Source organism: Microcaecilia unicolor, chromosome 1 (genome assembly GCF_901765095.1).
Source record: "Microcaecilia unicolor chromosome 1, aMicUni1.1, whole genome shotgun sequence".
NCBI lineage: Eukaryota > Metazoa > Chordata > Amphibia > Gymnophiona > Siphonopidae > Microcaecilia > Microcaecilia unicolor.
This window is the reverse complement of record NC_044031.1, coordinates 394,763,378-394,786,910: the sequence shown is the minus strand read 5'-3', so window position 1 is coordinate 394,786,910 and position 23,533 is coordinate 394,763,378.

The following is a 23,533-nucleotide window of genomic DNA, read 5'->3' as shown; positions in this document are numbered from 1 at the left end:
CAGTCTGATGATTTTATTATTCCAATCATCTTGTTCCCAGTCTTTAGTTCTACTTTCCTCTGTGCTCTTAACTTTATTTCAAGGGTTTCCTTTCCATTTGGAATTTCTTTTCTCACGTCCTACCCTGTGTCTTTGGTACTGATCTTTCACATTCAGCTTTCTTTGATTTCTCTGCCTCCTTCTCAAATCTATCTCATTTTTCCTCTCTCTTCCCTTTATGTGCAGCCTGTCTCCCCTCTCTTTTCCCACCACCCCAAATTATCTAGCTTATTTTTTCTTTTTCTTCTACATCCCTTTCCCCACATGCCCCGCATAAATCCCTCTTTCTCCTGTCTCTTCTGTCTCCCCCCAGGAGATTAGATTGAGAACAGGCGATGGTATGAGCCTATCTAGCCCATTATTTAGGCTGAAGCCAGTAGGCAGAGCTTGCCACCATTTTCGCTCACCCAAAACAATAGCAAAAGATTATTAGAAATAACAGAGTGCCCATGGGTGGTCCATTTGTAAAAAGTCAAAAGCTGTTCCAGTTGGCTAGGCAGTGCCTTAAAAGGTGGAGGGCAAAAGTTTTTGTTTGTTTTTTTTACTTGACAGCTTTTTCTTTTATTTCAAAGCTTCTCATATGTAGATATAAATATCATGAAATGGAAATTGAATATCACTAAAACAGCTTAAAATTATTATAGCTGGTAGACACAGTAGTTATAAACTCTGTATTTTGTGCTCATTTTTTTACACTGTTCTATACAATAGAGATGGCCAAATTTCAGTAAGGATATCCCATCTCCTGATGGGTTCATCTTAACTGTTGTAATGGGAAGCCTGGTGGTATAAAGATGGAATATATTCAAAATTAAATGGAAGTAAAATTAAACTCTTTCATTGGGGCACATGGAATCACATCTTCACTTCATCTGTTTTGTATGTTTACATTTTAGATACACAAATGGATTATTCTGTTTTGAGCATATTTCATGTACAAGTGGTTTTATAAGTCAAAATTAAAATAAATATTTTGTTTCATGCAGATCTCTTTACTTTAAAAATAAATATATGGGCTATAAGCCCTATTTTAATCCATTGGTTTTCTTATATTTTGTTCTTGTGATGACTTCTATAGTGCCAAACCTGAAAACTCTTATCTCTTCTATCTGGTCGATAATAAAAGGAGCTCATTGTGAACACTATCCACCCTAAAAGGTTGTTTTGTGGCTGTACATGAGGAATTGTGATATTGAATAAATAAGTATATGTTTGTGTCCTTAGTCATGCATCTAAAGGTTATATAATCCTTTCAAAAAAAGCCAGTTAATCATTTAACTTCTTAGTGGAACATAACCAAATATGGTCTCACCTCATTTTCAATATGGTAATACTAGAGCCCAGCTAAGGAATACGTTATTTTGAGTTAGCCTTCACTAGAACAAACTTGCTTTCTTTGTGCCATCACCATCCAGCTGGATAGGCAGTGTCTTAAAAGGTATAGGATAAAGATTTATTATTTTTTTTACATTTATATCCCATATTATCCCATGCAAACTCAGGTTCCGTGTGGCTTACATTTGAAAATACAGTGCGACAGACTAATAGAATTCATTTATATGATGGGAGCAAGTAAATGGAAATGTCTGAAATATTTAACAAAATTGAAATTTGCAAATATAGCCAACTAGGCATTTAAAAGTCTGTCTTTTAATGATGCCGCATGTTCAGAAATCATATCCGTAAGTATAGACAGTTATTCAAACATGCACACACCAGAACAGGCATCCATACACACATTGCAAAAGTAAACAACAGCTTCTACAGAGTACATCCAAAACTTAATTTTTAATTTTCTCATTTCCATCTTCCAAAATTATAGACATCAGATGTCAAGATCAGTAAGACCCAAAGAAGTCCAAAACAAGTAAAGTCAGAAACAACACAGTTCAATCACCCTTAATATTCAAAACCATGTGCATGTGAATTCTGGATAAACGAATTAAAACAAAGTTTAAAGCAAATGCCCTTAATATATAATACTTGGTGGCAATAATGAAACAGTGATAGAATATTCACATAGCAGGCAGCCTGAGCCAACAGATTTATTTTCTACTAAAATAATTAACTTTGTATGAACTTGGCGGCTAATAGTGTGCTGAACTGGACAATTTTGGCACATTTAGACTGACTCTGGACAGAACTTCTGCATGAACTTCCCTCATTATTCAATACTTCTCTGTGAAATAATAGTAATAAAAAAAGGCAAGTGCATTTTTATAATATACCACTGCATTCTGCAAAACAAAAGAAGCAAATTCCCACATGCTTTTTCTTTTGATGTAGGCACAGGGAAAAAAAAGATGTTAAATGCTCCCAGGTTTCAACCTAATTAATTTTTTTAAATTGTACTTATAAATAGTAAGTCTCATTGTTAAGCACCTGATTCTCATAACATGTTTTCGCCTAATAAAGGGCCACCAAAACAGACTTCTCTGCAAGAATACAGGGAGTCCCTATAACCAGTCCCTCCAAACAACACAATGATTTACACTTTAGGGGAATGGGACTTGATATACTGTCTTTCTGTGTTGTTTTTTTTTTTTTTTTGCAACAATAGTCAAAGCAGTTTACATAGTATATACAGGGTTAAGTAACTTGCCCAGAGTCACAAGGAGCTGCAATGGGAATTGAACCCAATACCCCAGGATCAAAGTCTACTGCAGTAACCACTAGGCCACTACTCCACTCTAATTACTAAAATGAAACCAATACTTCCTCTGTGTACATCTATGTGCTGCACAAGGCAGCATGCTTGAAAATATAAGTGAGATCAAATAAAAATACTACCAACAATAAAGAATATCAACGTGGATAGAGCAGCTCATAGGTCTCCTGTTATCAATCTAACCTTGGGTTCCCCCACCTTCTATGGCCTACCCCTGCTTCAAACCCATAGCCCGGTCACCCCCCCCCCCCTTTCCGTAGCGGTTCTGAGCAGTGCACTAAAAAGAAAAAGAGCTGCCAATATAGAGCCACATTCTGCAACACTCACACTCACAGGCAGGCTGTACTGGAACCTCCCAATAGCAGCAGGAAGTGTTCTCAGGGGGAGGTTCTGGCAGATGCAGAGCCTGGCTGTGAATGTTACAGCACACAGCTCTGTACCGGCAGCTCCTTTTCATTTAAGTGCTCAGAACTACTGCGAGAAGGAGCCATGGGTTTGAAGCGGGGGGGAGTGGGAGAGAAGCAGGTTGTGGGAGGTGGAGGAGCTAGAGACAAAAGAAAAAGGAATTTATGCTGGGGCATGTGGGGAAAGAGAGGATGAAAGAGGCACCCGATTCAGAAGTGTCTGTGTGGGGGGGGGGCAGTTCTCCCCTCGCCCCCCCCCCCCAACTACACCCATGCCTCAGAGACTCTAGAGAATTCCCTCAGATGACTCTAGTAATCCCCATTATAATGAGGGATTACATATATATGATGCTAAAAATTGCATATGCAAATTTGGGTGCACTCCTAATTTGTGCGTGCAATTTAATTGAGTAATGAGCCAATTAGTGCCAACAATTGGCCGCTAACAATTATTGGGATTAATTGGTAACAATTTAGATTTGTGGCCGCATCTTGCTGCATGCTATTCTATCACGATGCATGCAGAAATCTTTTACTGTGTAATTGAAAAGGGGACTTGGCCATGGGAGGGTCATGGGGATTATCTAAAGATTTATACAGTATTATAGAATTTGGGGGATCTGTACCTAATTTATGTGTGAGGATTTACACCAGGTTTCAGTTGGTGTAAATCCTATGGGTGTGGATCCCGGCACTACATGCTATTTCATAAATGACACCCAACTTGAAGTGCCTTTTATAGAATAACATTCAGCGTGCATTTTTTTTTTGTTTTTTGGCAATCAAATTTGGGTGCTATTTACAGAGTCTTGAACATAAGAATAGCCATACTGTATTAGACCAATGGCCCATGTAGCCCTGTATCCTGCTTCCAACAGTGGCCAATCCAGGTCACAAGTACCTGGCAGAAACCCAAATAGTTATATATCACAACTCGAGGAAGAGAGGGTATTATATGTAAATATACAACAAAAAGGTACTCTCTCATGTAGTGGCAAAAAATAGTAATTTCAACAGTAGACTATGGATTCTGTAGAGTGCATCTAAGTTAAGGGAAATTAAGGGAAAAGCCTCTGAATTTAATCCAACCTCCAACCCAAGTAGTCATTTACTAATAACAAGGGATGAGAAGACTTTTGTTGGGAATTATATCATCATAGGCAAAAAAAAAAAACCCCTTTAATTCCAAAGTAAGTAAAAAGAGATGCTAAAGCTCGACAGAATCAGCTCAGGATCCATACAACATGTGAAAGTCAAAAGAGTAACTTAGCTTCCAAGTGCAGATGCAAAGCAACAAGTGGGTCATCGGTTCAACACACCGACTTCGGCCAAGGTTTCGCAAATAACGTGGTGTCAAGGTGTGAGTAACCATAAAAGTTCATGATATGAGCATGCTTCCTAGTTGCTTCCTGCTTACTAGGAACCCAAATAGTAACAACATTCCATGCTACCAATCCCAGGGCAAGCAGTGGCTTCCCCCATGTCTGTCTCAATAGCGGACTATGGACTTTTCTACGTGTCCAAACCTTTTTTAAATGATACGCTAACCGTTGTTACCACATCCTCTGGCAACGAGTTCCAGAGCTTAACTATTCTTTGAGTAAAAAAATATTTCCTCTTGTTTGTTTTAAAAGTATTTCCATGTAATTTCATTGAGTGTCCCCTGGTCTTTGCATTGTATGAAAGACTGAAAAATCGATTCACTTCTACCCCATTCTATAACAAAAAGGAGAGGATGTAGAAAATGGGGAAATGGGTGTCTGAATAATGAGGTTTAAACAAAAGGCAGGTGTGTTAAGTCCAGGAAAAATGGTTGGCAGTAAGAGTATGGAACAGCTGTCTAGCATGGCAGGGCTGAATAAGAGAGAGACAAAATATTATTAAAAAGCAAGAGAAAATAAAGAAATATCCAGTAAATACAGCCAGGGTAGTCAGGTGTACATAGTTTATAACACAAAAGCCTATACATCCACTTTGTGTTCTTATAGTAAAGAAGATTTTGTAGCAATATTGTATCTTAATTTTGAAATGGGGAAGGGAAGTGTAAGTAAATGGTACAGCAAGCTAGCACTGAAAATAGAAGTGTGCCATGTGGTAGAGGAGGAAACATGGCTGCAGACCCAGTCATAACTAGGCATTTTAGTATGCAGTGTAAACAAGTGTGTTTTGACCATCTCCAACATCTTGATCCCTGTTCCTCTCTCCATCTACTCCCTCCTATTTGAGCCCCAATCTTCTTTTCCCTTTTCTTCCACTCTGAATAGTACGAAGACAGTGGCACTCTTCCTGGCTCTTCATTTACTCATTTAACCCCCCTAGCATTGGCCCTGGCTGTAGATGCATATACAACACAATAAGAAGAAAACACAATGGGCCTCGAGAATTTGTGCGATGGAACAGCCTTTATTAAAAGTCTCGGGTTGTGTTTCAGCAATATGTCTGCCATCAGGGGTCTATAATATAAGCATGTGCACATGAATATATTATTAATATAAAATTATAATTAAAAAATCATTATAAAAATTGTAAAACAAAGACAAGAGTGAAAACAGAAATCAGAACCTTATTGCTTTGAAAAAAAACATCTCACTTAAAAGGAGCAATAAAGATAAGTGATGAAAAAAGTTATATTAAACATATATCAAACTGGAAAAACTAAAAAAAAAACCCCAACTAACTAAACAAACTAAAAAAGCAGTAATCTGTGGCTTAGCACTAAATGCCAACTTTCTTGTCAGTTCACTGGGTGGGGCTAGATGCTGCCATTTTACAAATGGCAGTACCTGGAAGCAGGAGCGAGTGCGTATTGCTCCTGCCTTCTTCCAGGTACGGGGGTTGAGAGGCCTTGGGTTGGGGTGGATGAGGATCCCACTAGACTACCAGGGAGTTTTTATGGGTCTTGGGGGGGGGGGTAGGGGTCCACTAGACAACTAGGGTTTTTTTTTTACATTTGGGGGGGGGGGGTTAGGATGGGGCTTAGGGATCCACTACTAGACCACCAGAGCTTTTTTTTTAACAGTATGTGTGTGTGAGGGGGTGGCTGTTGGCAACAGGGCTTTTTTGTAATGTTTGGGGAAAAGAGGGAGTTGGGTCGTGTTGGGGAAGGAGAGAGGGCTGGATTTTTAAGTTGGGTCTGGGGCAGGGTGGTTGGGCTACAGGGGGAGAAGGGGGTGCTAAACATACCTGAGAAACTGGGGGGGAGGGGGTTGACATAGTTGTGGGGTAATTAATGATCACATTTAAATGTGGTCTGAGATAATGGTTTCAGCTAAGGTTTATACTCATGCTGAAACCATTTAAGCATTCGGTGTGTGCACAAACCTGGTGTTAAGAGCATGTTAATGCTTGTGGTATTTTTGAGCATTGACCCCCTCCAAGTGCACCAACAGAAAAGATCTATTGAAGTACACGTGTATCAGTCAACATAGGGGCCAATGTTCTTTCAGTAGCACACCCCTTAACACACATTTGCTGAAGTCATTCATTGCAATTTTTCAAACATAATAATGGGTATAGTGCACACAAAAATGCATAGAATAATTTAAGAAGTTCATGAAGGACATTATCGCTACAGTAGGCTGAGAACCGGGGAAGTCAGGGCTCAAAATCCCACTACAGCTCCTTGTGATAGTCACTTAACCTCCACTGCCCCAGGTACAAAGGGGGTCTTTTACAAAGGCTCGCTAGTTGTTTTAGTGCACACCAGGGGCGTAGCTGCTATGGGGCCAGGGCCCCCGTAGATTTGGCCCTGGACCCCCTGCCAACGACCCTCTCAACCTGCCATCGCCGTCTAGTACCTTTGCTGGTGGGGGACCCCCAACTCCCGCCAACCGAAGTCTTCTTGCTTCGTTTGGTTTCTGAGTCTGTCTGGTGTCCTGCACGCACACAACGAGTTGTACGTGCAGGACATCAGACAGACTCAGAAACCAAATGAAGGAAGAAGACTTTGGCTGGCGGGGGTTGGGGTCCCCCACCAGCAAAGGTAGGCGACGTCACGGCGACGGCGGGCCACAGTTGTTGGAAGTGGTTCTGGTGGTGGTGGGGGGTGTCAGCAATGGCGGGCGGCATCGGCAATGGCACCGGGGGGGGTCATCGGTGGTGCCGGGGGGGGCTAAAATGTGCCCCCTCACCTTGGCTCTGGACACCCCTAACGACGAAGTCCAGATACGCCCCTGGTGCACACTAATGATTAGCACACGCTAAACGCTAGAGATGCCCATAGAAATATATGGGCGTCTCTAACATTTAGCGTGTGCTTATTTTTAGTGCGCACTAAAAACGCTAGTGTGCCTTTGTAAAAGGACCCCAAAGTTATGCGCCCTTTTGTGAAGGGTATTAAGCCCTTAAGACAGCATTAGCCCAGGAAAACAGACTACCTTTACGGTATTTTGCCTGTTTTCATGTACTAAGGGCTGGATTCTATTTAAGACATGGCAAGTAGTGTGCATTTAATTGTGGACACAACCAATTTGCGCATGCTACTCAATTGAGTGCCAATTAAGTCATGATAATTGGCCAATAACAACCAATTATCATCACTAATTAATAATTGGAATTTATGTGTGTTTCCTTTTAGGTGTATTGTAAAAAGAGGTGCACGTAAATTCCAACGGGCATAGCTGAAAAGGGGGCATGGCCATGGGCGGAGTGTAGGTGTGTCAGGGGTGTCAATCAAATTTATGTGCATTGTTATAGAATTCAGGGGAACACGTGTACGTTTAGGGGTACCAGGTTTTCAGTGGCGAAAATGGCCATCCCTAAATGTATTCACGTTCCCCCGGCCTGTGTGATATTCTACAAATTGCATCCTACTGTAGATGCAGTCTATAGAATAGTGCTACACACGTTATTCCAAGGTGCCTACATTTTAGCACCATATACAGAATCTGGCCCTAAGCATGGATTCACTATTAAAAAAAAAACAACTTTTTTTGAGGAGGTATGTCATGGGTAGATACTGAGCGTTCCTGTGTTATTTGGCTAGTGCATTATGATTTGCACATGCTGACCGGATAACACTGGGTTAATATGGGAACCCTTTGCACTTCCTAAGTAGGATGCAGTCAATTTTTCCATGTTAATGTTTTGCAGGTCTCACGTATTAATGGGAACATTAGCACATGGCCTGCAAAAAAAAAAGAAAAAGCCTTAAAAAGTGCCACCATAAAACTGGGCTTAGCATGTGAGAAAATCCTGTTTTAAAATGCACTAAACCCAAATTTTATCACACTGTAGTAAAAGGGCCCCTTAGATAGTAAGCCTGCCGGGGACAGAGAAATACGTACTGAACTAGTCTGTAACTCACCTAGAGCTACTACTAAAAAAAGGCGTGAGCTAAATCCAGAATCCCTTTACCCTACAGCGAAATGAGATGAATGATCATGTAGAGAAGGGTAAATGTGCCTGACAGTTAGTTTCACTAGCTCTTCCTCTGTTACATCTTTACATTCACGATTGTATATTATTGCTGTGAGCACAGAAGGTGGGAAACCACTCGATACCTTATTACTAAGAGCAAAAGTATTTTATAGTAACTTGTCTGACCAGAAATGAGTTTTGCTTTGCACAAATTCACATCTTTTGAGAACTGGTATGGACTTCACTTGTTTTCTGTTAGAAAGCGTTTACTTTTATCCGTTTATTTGAACCAGCAGTTAATCATCTGCGATTCGTTAAGCAGCCACAGTCTAGAAAGACTTCCTGGAATGAAGATGGGATGACTGGTTAATGGAGGTATAGAGGGTATAAGCATGCAAGCTTGTCATAGTAGCAACGCAGACTTTTTACATTAATTCAGGCAGCAGCAAGGGGCAGGAGCAACTGGGCTTCGCTTCTGCCCCAGTTGCGCCCACTGGATCTCCATGGATATGAGGGAGGCCTGGGGGGGTTCCTATCTAGACATTGGAAGAGGTTGGGGGGATGTTCAGAAGGGAGGGTGTTGTGACTCTCACAGGCTGGGGGAAGAGGAAGAGAAGGAGGGGGCTACAATGGTGCCAGAGGGGGATCAAGGGGGTAAAACAAAAAGATAATTATTCGGGTACTGGTCGATATTCATTGCCAGCACCCACATAGAAAGTGGGCTGAATTAGGACAGCTCTTGAGCTGTCTTGAATTCACCCATTTAGCTATGCAGGTGGTAGCAGCGAATATTGCTGGCACCCATATAACTGCTGGCTCTTCCCCAGTTCCACCTCCTGTACTGTCCCTGACCTGCCCATTTTTTAATGGTTGGTTAGAGACGATATTCACCAGCACTACTGGGTTAAGTGCTGTTGAATTTTGGTAGCTGGGTGGCCAGGAGCGATTTAAGCAGAGCAGAGCCTCTCTTGTCCACTTAAATCGCTTTGAATATGGGGGGGGGAGGGGAGGGAAGGGGGTTAGGTTCCTAACTTTGGCTAAAAATAGGGCACAAATTTAGGAGCCCAGCTTAATTTGAATATCAGACTAGAGAATGACATGGGGACAAAGTTTGGCCCCGTCCCTGCCCCCTTGGGTTCTGTCTCCATCTCTGCCCCATCCCCACCCCCATGGGCACTGTCCTCATCTGCAGAAGCCTTGAACACTTATGATTTTATATTTAAATCTTTTTACTAAAGTATAAAAAGGAACAATATGCTCTGCAGCTGTTGTGTATAAATTACAAATAGAAATCAAAAACAATGAGCAGCTATAATAACCCTCCTTCCCACCACCACTCTCTAACCCTTCCAACTCCAACAATAGCTGATTTATACTACATCAAGGAATCCCAATTCACACTGTTAAAATGTACAAGGTTATAAAATACACAACCCATTCTGTATGCCCTAGAGGGGAGAAATATGCCCCATGAAGCACTGTTACGGTTTTTTAATCTGTGGATGAATAAGAAGTCATCAACAATCTCAGGATTCAGTCTAGCTCTCCTGTCTTCCACAGTCCTTCCTGCGATAGAAGATGTCTTCTTACAAGATGTGCTGGTAGCAGGATGTACAGGATCCGCCATGCAAATTTTGCTAGTTGCGGCCAGCATGTTTGCTTGTTTTTCCAAAAAATCAAACTATTGTTGTAGGCATCACTCAAACCTAAATAAATGGCTTCAAAATAGAAAATGACATGGGGACAAAGTTTATCCCTATCTCTGTGGGATCTACTACTACTACTACTTTACATTTCTAAAGCACTACTAGGGTTACGCAGCGCTGTACAGTTTAACATAGAAGGACAGTCCCTGCTCAAGGAGCTTGCAATCTAAAGGGATCTATTTCCATCTTCGCCCCATCCCCGTGGGATTTGTCCTCGCCCCTGCAAGCTCTGTCCCCATCCCAATGTCATTCTCTATATCAGACCCTTGAACTATGGAAATTAGTAAAAAAAATCCCATGTCATGGCTTCTGATCTTCTTTCTTCCATCTGATGATACATATTTTTTCCCCAACAATTTGCCACAAAACCAGACAGTTATATGTTCCCTGTAACATTTCATGCTAACTTAGAGGGTCCTCTTACTGAAGCTTAGTGCACGCTACCAGACATTGGTGTGCACTGTCACATGGCCCATAGGTAAAAAAAAATAGGACATGTAGCATTTAGTGTGTGCTAATTCCGTTAGCACCCGCTAAGCTGTAGTAAAAGGGCCCCTTACTTTGTTGATTCCAAACCCAGTCCTGATTAAAACTTCCATATTGCAGTGCCTAATACATAAAATGACAAAACAAGAACAGCACCAACAACAAAAACAAGACAGAGAGAAATCAGTGTGGCGTGGGCAGTTCAAAAACAAAGATAAAACTCAGCTTGTTGCCTTTCATCTCTTGATAAACCAGGAAGGATGCCAGCCTACTCTAAGTTTACAGTCTATGAAATTTCAGTGAATAATAATATCTGTCAGGTCTGTAAAAAACTCATTAGTTGATTGTAAAAATCATGTGTCTAGAGGATGGCATGCTTTGGCTGCACTTTTCATTTAAGAAATGAACTAAGACATATCTTCTGAAGAAACCCACTGACTATTCCATATGCACTAATAGTTATCTTGCCAACCACTGTAAAACACAGTATCATACAATCTTATAAATTTTTATTTTTTTAGATTTTGCTTACACCTTTTTCAGTAGTAGCTCAAGGTGAGTTACATTCAGGTACTCTGGATATTTCTTTGTCCCAGGAGGGCTCACAATCTAAGTTTGTACCTGAGGCAATGGAGGGTTAAGTGACTTGCCCAAGATCACAAGGAGCAACAGTGGGATTTGAACTGGCCACCTCTGGATTGCAAGACTGGTGCTCTAACCACTAGGGCACTCCTCGAATCAATGTAATCTCTAACAACTGTTAAGCTGCGTTGAACCGAAACTTGTTTTTAGATATTGTGGGATGCAAGCATGAATAAATAAAAATAAATATGTTAGCGTGTGAAATTGGTAATGGAGGATGGTCCATGCAGGAGCAGATAGCAAGGGAAGTTTCTATTCAGCGCTTTCAACCTGGACATAGCTAAAACAGGAGACAGCACCATGAGGTGGCAGAAGAGTCATGATCTGTACCTCTTGTCCTGTGCTGGGATTCCGGATTGGACATCAGCCAACCTTTTCTGCATAGAGGGCCCCTTTTACTAAGCCGCGTAGGCGCTTACGTACGCCAGATTAGTTACCTCCCGGTTACTGCATGGCCTTTGCGGTAATTTCAATTTTGGCGTGCATCCGCTACACATGTCTGTAAAATATTTGTTATTTTCGGGCACCTGTAACAGACGCACGCCAAACGGCATTGGACACGTGTAGGCCATTACCGCCCAGATCCTTTACAGCTTGGTCTATGGCTGGCGGTAAGGTTTCAGACTCAACATGGATGCGCAGCAATTTTGATTTTGCCACACGTCCATTTTCGGCAAAAAAAGAGACCTTTTTTACAGGCGCACTAAAAAATGGATCAGCGCATGCCCAAAACCTGCGCCTACACTACCGCAAGCCATTTTTCAGCGCACCTTAGTAAAATGACCCCAGAGTGAGCTAGTGGGCAACTGTGGCAGCCATAATTGAGCTGGCTCTGTTGGAAGACTGAATGGAAATGGATTAGCGACTGGGTAGTTCAAATGAGAACTCATAGAAATTAAGAAGTCCAAAATTAGGTCTTATGCCCATAGAGCTGGTATGGCCAAGTACATTCTTAATATAGGAGATATCCCTGAATAGAAGAAGAGGGTACCCTTACCAGTTACGCTGGGGGCAGGAATGCTTCTGTTTGCTCTATTTTCTTCAAATAGTGAAAGAAATGTAAACATTTTTTAAAAGAAATTATTGATCCAATATTCCAAAGCAGTAATCCAGGTAGTAGCATCTGCTATTAAATAGGTGTTGCTGACTGAGACTAGTCATCAGCATTGTTGAGATCATTCCAGACTATCCTGGTGCTATCTGGAAAGCACAGGGGTGGTCCGTGGGTAGGACAAGGGCTGAACGCAGAATTACTCAGTCAGTGGCAATATTAAGTCTACTATTTGGATCATTGTTTGGACAAAGTCAGGAGAGCAAACAGGCTGCCCTAACTTTATCTGGTAAGATATCCAGGTAGTGGCTACATATTATCTTTAGCTTTATTGTGATCCTTCTTACTATTCATATATATATATATATATATATATATATATATATATATATATATATATATATATATACCGTATTTTTCGGACTATAAGACGCACCGGACCATAAGACGCACCTAGGTTTTAGAGGAGGGAAATAGGAAAAAAAATTTTTCCTTTTTCCCTCCTCTAAAACCTAGGTGCTCCGGTGCTTCTTGTCCGAGTTTTGGACCGCCGTCTCGTACTTACACGATTCCATGTTCCCTGGTGGTCTAGTGACGTCGGGGCAGGAAAGAGCCCCCTCTTTCCTGCCCATCGCGCTGCTCTCCGTGCTCCTCACTGCTTTCTGACGGTCTCAGCGATATTCAAAATGGCCGCCGAGATTCTCGGTGGCCATTTTGAATCTCGCCGAGACTGTCAGAAAAGCAGTGAGGAGCACGGAGAGCAGCGCGATGGGCAGGAAAGAGGGGGCTCTTTCCTGCCCCGACGTCACTAGACCACCAGGGAACATGGAATCGTGTAAGTACGGGACGGCGGTCCAAAAACGCTACCTTCGGACTATAAGACGCACCCCCATTTTCCTCCCAAATTTTGGGGGAAAAAAGTGCGTCTTATAGTCTGAAAAATATGGTATATATATATATATATATATATATATATATATATATATATATATATATATGAACTATTGTTTATCTTTTAAGATACATTTTTTTTCTTATTGATATGCATTTCATACCATGCGTTTTATTTGTTACCATCTTATTACAAATGATTTGTTCGAGGGTTTACACTGTCATTTTCGACTTACAATTAAATAACAATGTTAGTCATTAAATATATATATTTTTTTAATTTTTATTTATAACCATTTAAATTTTTACAAGCGATAAAACAACTTGCTGGAAATACAGAGAAAGTAATATGTAGGAATTATTGCAGTCAGGTAATTCTATTCTCTTCCTTAGACCACTAAATAGGGAGAGTGAAACAAGATAAGGAGATCAATTAAACACTAAACAGAAAAAAAAATCCCGTGGTATTAACCTGATTATCCCCAGATATTACTCGTCTAATTCATTATTCCACATTGATCATCTGGTTGGTTTCTTCAAGGCCAATACAATGTATAGTCAAATAATTTCATTGAAAACATACTTATTATCCAATATTAGTTAAAAATAATACATCTGATTACATTCTTTCTCTTTTCAAAACCAGAAGTTATTTAATAACACATATACTTAAGTCTCTAATTCAAATCCCACTGATTAAAGTAATCCCAGTTTTCACAGGCTTCACTCCTTTTAAAGTAATAATTTAGTCATTAAATATATTTTAATTTTTATTTATGTTAATTATTGTGCATTATTTACTAGTTATTACTGTTATTTATTTCTTTATATAGATTGATCAAGACCCCTGAGGCAGGCCTTAGGGACAAAAACACGGCCGTGTCGAGTCGTTTTTTAGAAACCCAATAAAAGTTTTTTGGTATCCTCCTTGGTTTCTCCTCAGTATTTTGTTTTACATCTCATGGCACCGTGAGGTTTTTTGCCTCCTTTTTCTTGCTTAAGTGGCTACATATCACCATTGTCTGGATAGTGCTGCCACCGATTGCCCCAGCTGAAAATTGACCTGTTTTGCATGTTTCTAGCAAACCTTTATTGTTTACAGATTAAGTTCTTGGATTATCAGGTCATAGATATAAGTAATACTGCAGCTAAAGCACTGTACAATGAACATAGGCATCATTCCATAGAGAGAAGTAGAGATGACAAGGACAGATTTCCCTGGCTCACAAGCTTTGACCAAACATTGTATTTTATTTATTTATTGAGATTTATTAACTGACTTTATGAAGATATTCACCCAAAATGGTGTAAAACAAGTAAAGCTTGACATAAAACTTACATTGTGTTAACATCTCAGCGTAAGAAGAGTAAAATGAGCAAATGTGGCCAGTGGAGAAGTGGCCTAGTGGTTAGTGTGGTGGACTCTGGTCCTGGGGAACTGAGTTCGATTCCCACTTCAGGCACAGGCAGCTCCTTGTGACTCTGGGCAAGTCACTTAACCCTCCATTGCCCCATGTAAGCCGCATTGAGCCTGCCATGAGTGGGAAAGCACCGGGGTACAAATGTAACAACAACAAAAAAAAAACAATCAGTGAGGTAAACTTGAAAAAAAGCACATTAGATCATAGCAATAGGAATGTCATGATGCAGTATCAGAAATATAAATATTACAAAAGCACAGTACATAAGTATTGCCATACTGGGAAAGACCAAAGGTCCATCAAGCCCAGCATCCTGTTTCCAATCCAGATCACAAATACCTGGCAAGATCCCCAAAAAGTACAAAACATTTTATACTGCTTATCCCAGAAATAGTGGATTTTCCCCAAGTCCATTTAATAACGTTCTATGGACTTTTCCTTTAGGAAGCCATCCAAACCTTTTTAAAACTCCGCTAAGCTAACCACCTTTACCACATTCTCTGGCAACGAATTCCAGAGTTTAATTACACGTTGAAAGAAGAAACATTTTCTCCGATTCGTTTAAAATTTACTATATTCTAGTTTCATCGCATGCCCCCTAGTCCTAGTATTTTTGGAAAGCGTGAACAGACGCTTCACATCTACCCGTTCAACTCCACTCATTATTTTATAGACCTCTATCATATCTCCCCTCAGCATCACTCCTTCCATCGTGGATTCTTTGACCATTTTTCTGAGCAGAGCCCCTTGAATGGAATCCACAACATAGGCATATGGCATCTATTTTATTCTTAGATGTACTAAAAGGTACCACTGAGAAGGCACTAACTCCTTTTCTTTGCCATAGGTCCATTTTATGCAGATGTCAGCAGAATACAAATGATACAGCATAATAGGCAGCATGGAAGAATATTTCTATAAGATACATATGATACTCCTGATGCCCACATTTTGGGAAAAAAAATAAGTCCAAGTGAAAAATACAGAAAATCAAGCCATTGGGCTGTAGGAGGAGTCAGCATTCTTAAAAGACTGGCCACACAGACATCCTAGCAGAGCAGTGGGGCACCCTTGGGAGCACTGCAGTGGACTTCATAAAAAAAGCTCCCAGATACACATCTCACCATTACCCCCATATACTGTATGGTGAGTACTCCAATACTCACCATCCCAAATGTACACCACCACAATAGCCTTAATGGATGAAGGGGTCATCCATATGTGGGTACAGTAGGTTCCTGGTGAGTGTGGGAGAGCTTACACTTTCCACCACAAGTGTAACAGGTAGAGTGGGATATGGGCCTGGACCCTGCTCTCTACAGTGCACTGTACCGACCACCACAGGAGCCAACTTTTCAAATTGATTGGGGTTACCGAAAGTTTTTTTTTTTTTTTAACAGGTGGTGCATTTCCCCCCCCCCCCACCTCCTCAACCCATTTCTGAGTTCCAGGACTCCCTCTTCTCTGAGTTCCAGGCCCCCTCCTCCGAGTTCCAGGCACCCCCTCCCTCTCCTCCGAGTTCCAGGCCCCCTCCCTCTCCTCCGAGTGCCAGTCCCAACCCCAGCCCGACCTCTTCTCCCACAACAGTCCTCCGTCCACTCCTCGCCTTCCTGCCGCCCAGAATTTAAAACTAATCTTTCTTACCTCGGGTCCTGGTGGCAGTAGTGAAAGGTGAGCAGGCTCGGCGCTTCAGCCTTCCCTTCTCTCTCAGCTCTGGTTTCGTGGTGGGACCAGAGCTGAGAGAGAAGGGAAGGCTGAAGCGCCGAGCCTGCTCGCCTTTCACTGCTGCCGAGGTACGAAAGATGAGTTTTAAACTTCCGGCGGGTTAAAATATTGGGGGTGCTCGAGCACCCACGGAGTCGGCACCTATGCCAACCACTACACTACTCCCAGGGCCTGCTTGCTGCTCTAATGGAACTGACTATAACATCTGAAGCTGTCATACAGCCTGGTATGTACTGTTTTTATTCACATCTTTGGGGGGTGGGAGGGGGTCAGTGACCTTTTGGGGAGTAAGGGGAGCCATTCCTTTATTCTTTTAGTGGTCATCTGGTCATTTAGGGTACCTTTTTGTGCCTTATTCGTTCTAAAAACAGGTCTAGACCAAGAACCCATCTCCAGAGGTTCCCAACTTGGGAGGCCATGATGGTTTTAATATTCCCATTGACTTCTATTGAAATCAATGTGAAATGAAAACTGTACTTCAAGGATGATTATATTACGCTGATCCTTCATGCAATTTGCTGCACTAAAAGTGATTTCATATGCAGCTCCTTAGTATGCATTTCCCTGCTAATTGTGCTGAGATTATTACAGTGGTTTACTGCTGATTGTGTACTACAATCTTTACAACATCGGAAATAACTGTAGCACACAAAAAAATCAGAGCTGAACTGAAAGCCAACCACTGCCCTGACATTAGCGCAGTTTATTACATTGGGCCTAGAAAGTGTTACTTGCTGTCCAGCTCCTCAGAAGGAGAAAGGTTAATATAAAGCAGAAGGATGTTTTATTCAGAAATCAACCAGTCAGAAGTGACCTTACAAAAAAAAAAACAACCCTGCATTTTTAGGGAAGAAACCGAACAGTCATTTACCGAGCTCCACTCATCTGTTAGAGATTGAAAGGGAAGATTTTTCAAGCACAGCTAAAAGCACTATATTTTAGTTAGCAGCATACTTCAACCTGAACCATACTGAAGAGAAATGATATATACAACCCTTCGACATTCTTCTTAGAAAAGAGAGAATTCAGACAGCCTAATCTGTGATTCATACAGTTTCAGCTGGCATGGACTATACGCTCAAGAAACAGCAGTTAGATAACAGTGCTGCTGACCCCTACTGTTACTGGCTTCAGTGTTGCAGTATGAAAACTGCTTCCTTCATAAGTAGTGATATGTGATGAAACTTTACAAACACTAAGTTAAAGGGAAATAAAAAGAAAGGAAAAGCAACTTACTGTTGGGCTAAACTGTTGTGTCAAATCATAGGTTGACAGGCTCAGGCAGCACATGTGGGCTCATCAATTATCTTAACAACATATTCACTAAGGCCAGCAAGGATCAGTTACTCAAAGCTGCTGCAAAGCATCTGCAGACTTATACATGACTTATTTCTAAGCTAGGAGGAAAAAGCTGGTGTATTGTTCATGTGCAGTCATAAGAACATAAGAATAGTCATACTGGGTCAGGCCAATGGTCCATCTAGCCCAGTATCCTGTTTCCAACAGTAGCCAAACCAGGGGCTTACCTATGGGGGGCCATGGGAGCCTGGGCCCCCGCAAATTTCATCTGGGCCCCTGGTTTGGCTGGCGGGGGTCCCTAACCCCCGCCAGCAGAAGCCTTCTTCAGCGCGGTCTCCGACGCAGCCGCGTTTGCAGCCTGCTCTTTTCTTCTTGCTCAGCATCAGCGTGCACAGGTGGAGCAAGAAGAAAGAAGATCAGGGGGCAGGCAGCGAACATGGCTGCGTCGGAGACCGCGCTGAAGAAGGCTTTGGCTAGCGGGGGTTGGGGACCCCCACCAGCAAAGGTATTTGTTTGTGAGAGGGCGAGGCGGTGGGGAGGCGAGGTGTGGCGGTGGGGCTGTGGCACTCAAAATGTGCCCCCCAATCTCGGGCTCTAGCCCCGTCCCACTGTGAGGTCTGGCTACACCACTGGGCCAAACAGGTCACAAGTACCTGGAAGAATCCATACTACCAATCCCAGGGATAAGTAGTGGCTTCCCCATGTCTTCTTTAATAGCAGTTTGTGTTCCTTCAGGAACTTGTCCAAACCTTTTTTTAAACCCAGACCCAGGCCATTGGTGTCCTCTGATTTTTCCAATCCAGATGTGTGTGTGTGTGTGCTTATCTCTAGAGTCTAGACCAGTAGTTCCTTTCTCTCCACCCAGAGAAGTCTCTCTGAAAAGTCACAAATGGAAGGGGGCAAAACCAAGGCAGACCTGAAGTCATCTAGCCAAAGTAACTTTAGGTCTGCAAGTTTACTGGAGATAGAATTTGCAAATTCACAAGATCTATAATGTTTAAATTAAAAAATAAATAGAAAAGAAGCTTATGAGTAAGATTGAAAGAGGAAACAATAGAGCTAAAAACATTCACATTGATATTTTGAGCAAGCGAGTCATTTCAGCTGCTTTACAGTATTGTACACCTGCTGTAACTGAAAAGATGCTTATCCTAGGACTACATTTTCAACATAATACCAATTGTACATTAAATGGGGAGGAAGGGAGTAATATTTTAGCATTGTAGATTCCTTTTACTGGGGTTGTCCTCTCCTCCTTCTCCCTTTTAAGCCCATGCGCTCCCAGAGAACCAGGGATGGACTGACAGTGATGTGGGCCTCCGGGCAGTGAGGGTGATCTGGGCATCCCTGGCCACTGCCCGCCCCCCCCCCCCCCACCTGCCGCACTGCTGTCTCCCTCCTACACAACACAGGTTCTCGAGCCTCAGTGGGCCCTTCCCAATCCTACCTTGAAGGGACCTGCTGGTCTAGGGCTTCCTCGGGGGGGGGGGGGGGGCAGGAAAGAACCCCACTCTTTCCTGCTCACTACCACTATTCTGCCCGGTGCCACTGTTTTCAAAATGGGGTCTCGACAGTTTCTCAAGACTGCCACAGGGCATCTTGGCTGCCATTTTGAAGACACGGTGGCAACAGGCAGAATATCAGTGGGTAGGAAAGAATGTTGCTCTTTCCTACCCCCCCCCCCCCCCCCGCAGAGGCCAATAAACCACCAAAGCCCTTCAAGGTAGGATGGGGGGCATTGTAGTGTGCAGCAACAGGCAACCAGGCAGAGCCACTGGGCCCTCCGGCACTGTCCAGTTGCCTGAATAGTCAGTCTGCCCCTGTACAGAACAATTGTGTCTTGAACCAGCAAAAGACAGTTGCTCTCTGGGTTACAGGCCATTATTCCTACCCCTCCCTCTTCCCTACTATTCATAGCATTTCAGTTCAGGTTGTTGATTCTTTCAAAAACCTTGGTGTCCATCTAGATGCTGCCCTTTTGTTTGCTACCCCCATTTCTGCTACTGTTAAGAGTTGCTTCAACTCGCTTCACCTTGTCTGCTTTCTCCATCCTTATCTTACTGATGACAGTTGCGCTACACTTCTCTATGCCTAAGTTACACTATTGCTATATTGTTTATGCTGGTCTCCCATCTATTGCCCTAATGAAGATCCAAACTGTGCAGAACACTGCTGTTCTTATCTTATCCCATGCTAGGCGATATGACCATGGAGCTCATTTTCAAAAGAGAAAAACGTCCAAAAAGTGGCATAAATCTGGTCATGCTTTAATCCCTCCAGTGGTCATCTGGTCATTTAGACCATATTTTTCTGACTTACCCCCCCCCCCCCCCCCCGTTTACTAAGCCATGCAGCAATGCTGGCATAGCCTAAAGTGAATTGGCTGTATCGGCTTTAGCGCATGGCAGCCACTAGCACAGCTTAGTAAACAGGAGGTGGGGGGGGGGGGGGGGTTATTCGTGATAAAAACAGGTCTAGACCTAAATGTTTAAATTGCAGCCCAGGACATTGTTTTCTTCCATTATGGCAGAAAAATGTCCAAGTCTTAGGACCACTGAAATCCCATTCCGACATGCCCCCTTGTGATTTTAATGCACTGCCAACGAACTGCATACCAAAACATTAAAAAATGACTTTTGAAAACAGCCAATTTATGGCACTTTTTAAACATTTTTCTCTTTCGAAAATGAGCCCCATAATATTTTTTAGAAAACAGGTAGGCCGTTATAGAAGCATCAGAAAATTAGGAAATATCTGAGTCCCCAAAATCAGAAGGCAAAGATTATCATGCACTCAATGTGTTTCAAGGTTTGTCATAATTAAGTTGATTACTAGCACATAGAAGCACTGTTTTCTTATGGAGGTTTTCTGCCTATGATGAAGCAAAAAAACACTTTTTTTGGCTTTTAAGCCTATAGTTGTTTAATGCCCTGTTTGGCTTCTTGAGGCTTTTTCCTCCATTTTCTGAGAAGAATGCTATATATTGCCCTGGTTATATATGATTTTATAAGGATCCCCCTTTTTTGATTTTCTGGGTAGTTAGGATCCAGTTAGCCCAAGTTTGATAGCTCTGCACTGGCTCTGCGTGGATGCTGCTTTTAACTCCTAACCCTTACTCACTTGTTCAGTCCCACTTTAGTAATTCCATTATCCCTTATTTGTCCTAATTAGATTGCTAGCTCTGTCAATAAGGGACTGACTCTTCATGTCCAGTGGACAGCGCTGTGGACGTCTAGTAGCGCTATAGAAATGATAAGTAGTAGTAGTAGCTTGCATATATGTAAAGCTGGCCTGTTTGATTCATAAAAGTGTTCATGGAGGTGCCTCAGGTTATTTGTCTCACAGATTAAAAAGATATGAGCCAGTTCATTTTGTGCTCATCAGAGGTTTTTTTGCACTCCCTTCATTATCTCAGATTAGGTTAGAGGACTGTCACAGCCAACACTATATCTCTGGAATAAGCTCCCCATGGAATTTTCTGTGCGTGAATTTTTGAGCTGGATTTCATTCTAGCAGGCAGTGAGGTGTTCCTGTGCACTTTGCTAATTTACTGTTTCAATAAAAAACAAGCAGAATTCTTTGTTAATCGCAAATGGCTTTATAGCCAACATTTACTTGAAAACTATGGGGGCGATTCTATAAATTGGCTCCACAGTCAAGGCACCCGAATGCCATGTGCTTAGCAGCAATTCTCTAATGGCATCTTGGTGTCAAGATTTCATTATAGAATGTAAGTATAAGGTCGGCATTGGGGCAATGTCAATGACGGGCGTAAATTGGAGTGGAGGGGTTAGGGTGGTGGACTTTGGTCCTGGGGAATTGAGGAACTGAGGTTGATTTCCACTTCAGGCACAGGCAGCTCCTTGTGACTCTGGGCAAGTCACTTAACCCTCCATTGCCCCAGGTACAAATAAGTACCTGTATATAATATGTAAGCTGCATTGAGTCTGCCATGAGTGGGAAAGCGCGGGGTACAAATGTAACTAAAATAAATAAATGTCTAGGTGCACCAGGTGATGCATGTAATTTATGGTATATTCTATATACTATAAATATACCTGGGAGACATGCCTGTGTTCTGCCTATGTGTATACCTCCTTGCAATTAGGAGCTATGGCACTTACAGGCTTATTTTCGAAAGGGATCGCCGGCGATCTTCTGACACAAATCAGGAGATCGCTGGCGATCTCCTGATCCCGGCCAAATCGGTATTATCGAAAGCCGATTTTGGCCGGCTTCAACTGCTGTTTCGTCGCGGCACCGGCCAACCTTCAAGGGGGCGTGTTGGTAGGGTAGCGAAGGTGGGACGGGGCAGGGGTGTGGGTACGAGATGGCCGGCTTTGTCTTATAATGGAAAAAAAGAGGCCGGCTCGAATGAGCATTTCGCCGGCCAGACTTGGTCCATTTATTTTTAGGACCAAGTTTAGAAAAAGTGCCCCAACTGACCAGATGACCACCAGAGGGAAGCGGGGATCACCTCCCCTTACTCCCTCAGTGGTCACCAACCCCTTCCCACCCCAAAAAAAAATAAAAATAAAACTTTTTTTGCCAGCCTGTATGCCAGCCTGAAATGTCATACCCAGCTCCTTGACAGCAGTATGCAGGTCCCTGGAACAGTTTTTAGTGGGTGCAGTGCACTTCAGGCAGGTGGCCCATCCCCCCCTACCTGTTCCACCTGTGGTGGTTAATGTAGAGCCCTCCAACCCCCTCCAAAACCCACTGTACCCATATGCAGGTGCCCCCCTTCACCCCTTAGGGCTATGGTAATGGTGTAGTGTTGTGGCAAGTGGGTTTTGGGGGGGGATTTGGGGGGCTCAGCACCCAAGGTAAGGGTACTATGCACCTGGAAGCTATTTTTTTTTTAAATTTTTAAGTGCCCCCTAGGGTGCCCGGTTGGTGTCCTGGCATGTGAGGGGGGCCAGTGCACTACAAATGCTGGCTCCTCCCACGGCCAAATTTTGCCGGGTTTGAGATGGTCGGGCCCGGTTTCCATTATGGCTGAAAAACGAAGCCGGCCATCTCGTATAAACCTGGCGATCCTTCTCTAAACCCGGCGAGTGATTTGGCCGGCGCCAAGCGTATTTCGAAAATATACTTGGCTCCGCCCGCTTACGGCGCCGGCCCTGCGCGGTTCAATTATGCCCCTTTTAGTCATTATCTTATAGAGTAATGCATATCATGCACATAGGTGCCTACCTATCAATCAACAGTGCCTTTGATGTGCCTGACATCAACTTCTAGGTACCATTCTATAGAATCACTATCTATGGCTTCCAGGATGTTTATGGTTATGGGACATGCATTGTGGTATGACCTCCTCTTGGAGCTACATTATTAACCTTCTTTCCCAACTTGTAAAAAGAAACTGAAAACATGGTTGTTCGAGAAAACATTTAATTCCCAATGATTATTCTACTTTTGTTGGGGATGTATTTGTATAGGAGAGATTGCATGGGGAGGGGGGATTAGAATGTTTATTTTTGATAAAGCATGCTATAAAGTAATGTGTAAAGTACAGGAGAGTTAAAGATGTTGAAACTGCATTTCCATGAATAACCAAAAGTCCTTACTTATGCAGGCCTCTACAAAGTCTTCTTACCAAGTATATCCTGATGTGTAAACCTGTGACTGTAATAAACTGTTTTCTGCCAAATAAGGGACAATCCAAATCCTTCATCCAAATTTAAATTTAATAGAATTGATGACAAACGAATAAACAAATGGAACATTGGTAAATAGAATCAATCTGGATTAGGCCTTTGTTCATACAGAATGAGTCTGTGTCTGCAATTTACCCTCTCCCATAGAGGAGAATTGTCAATGACTGATAATGAGGTACTCAG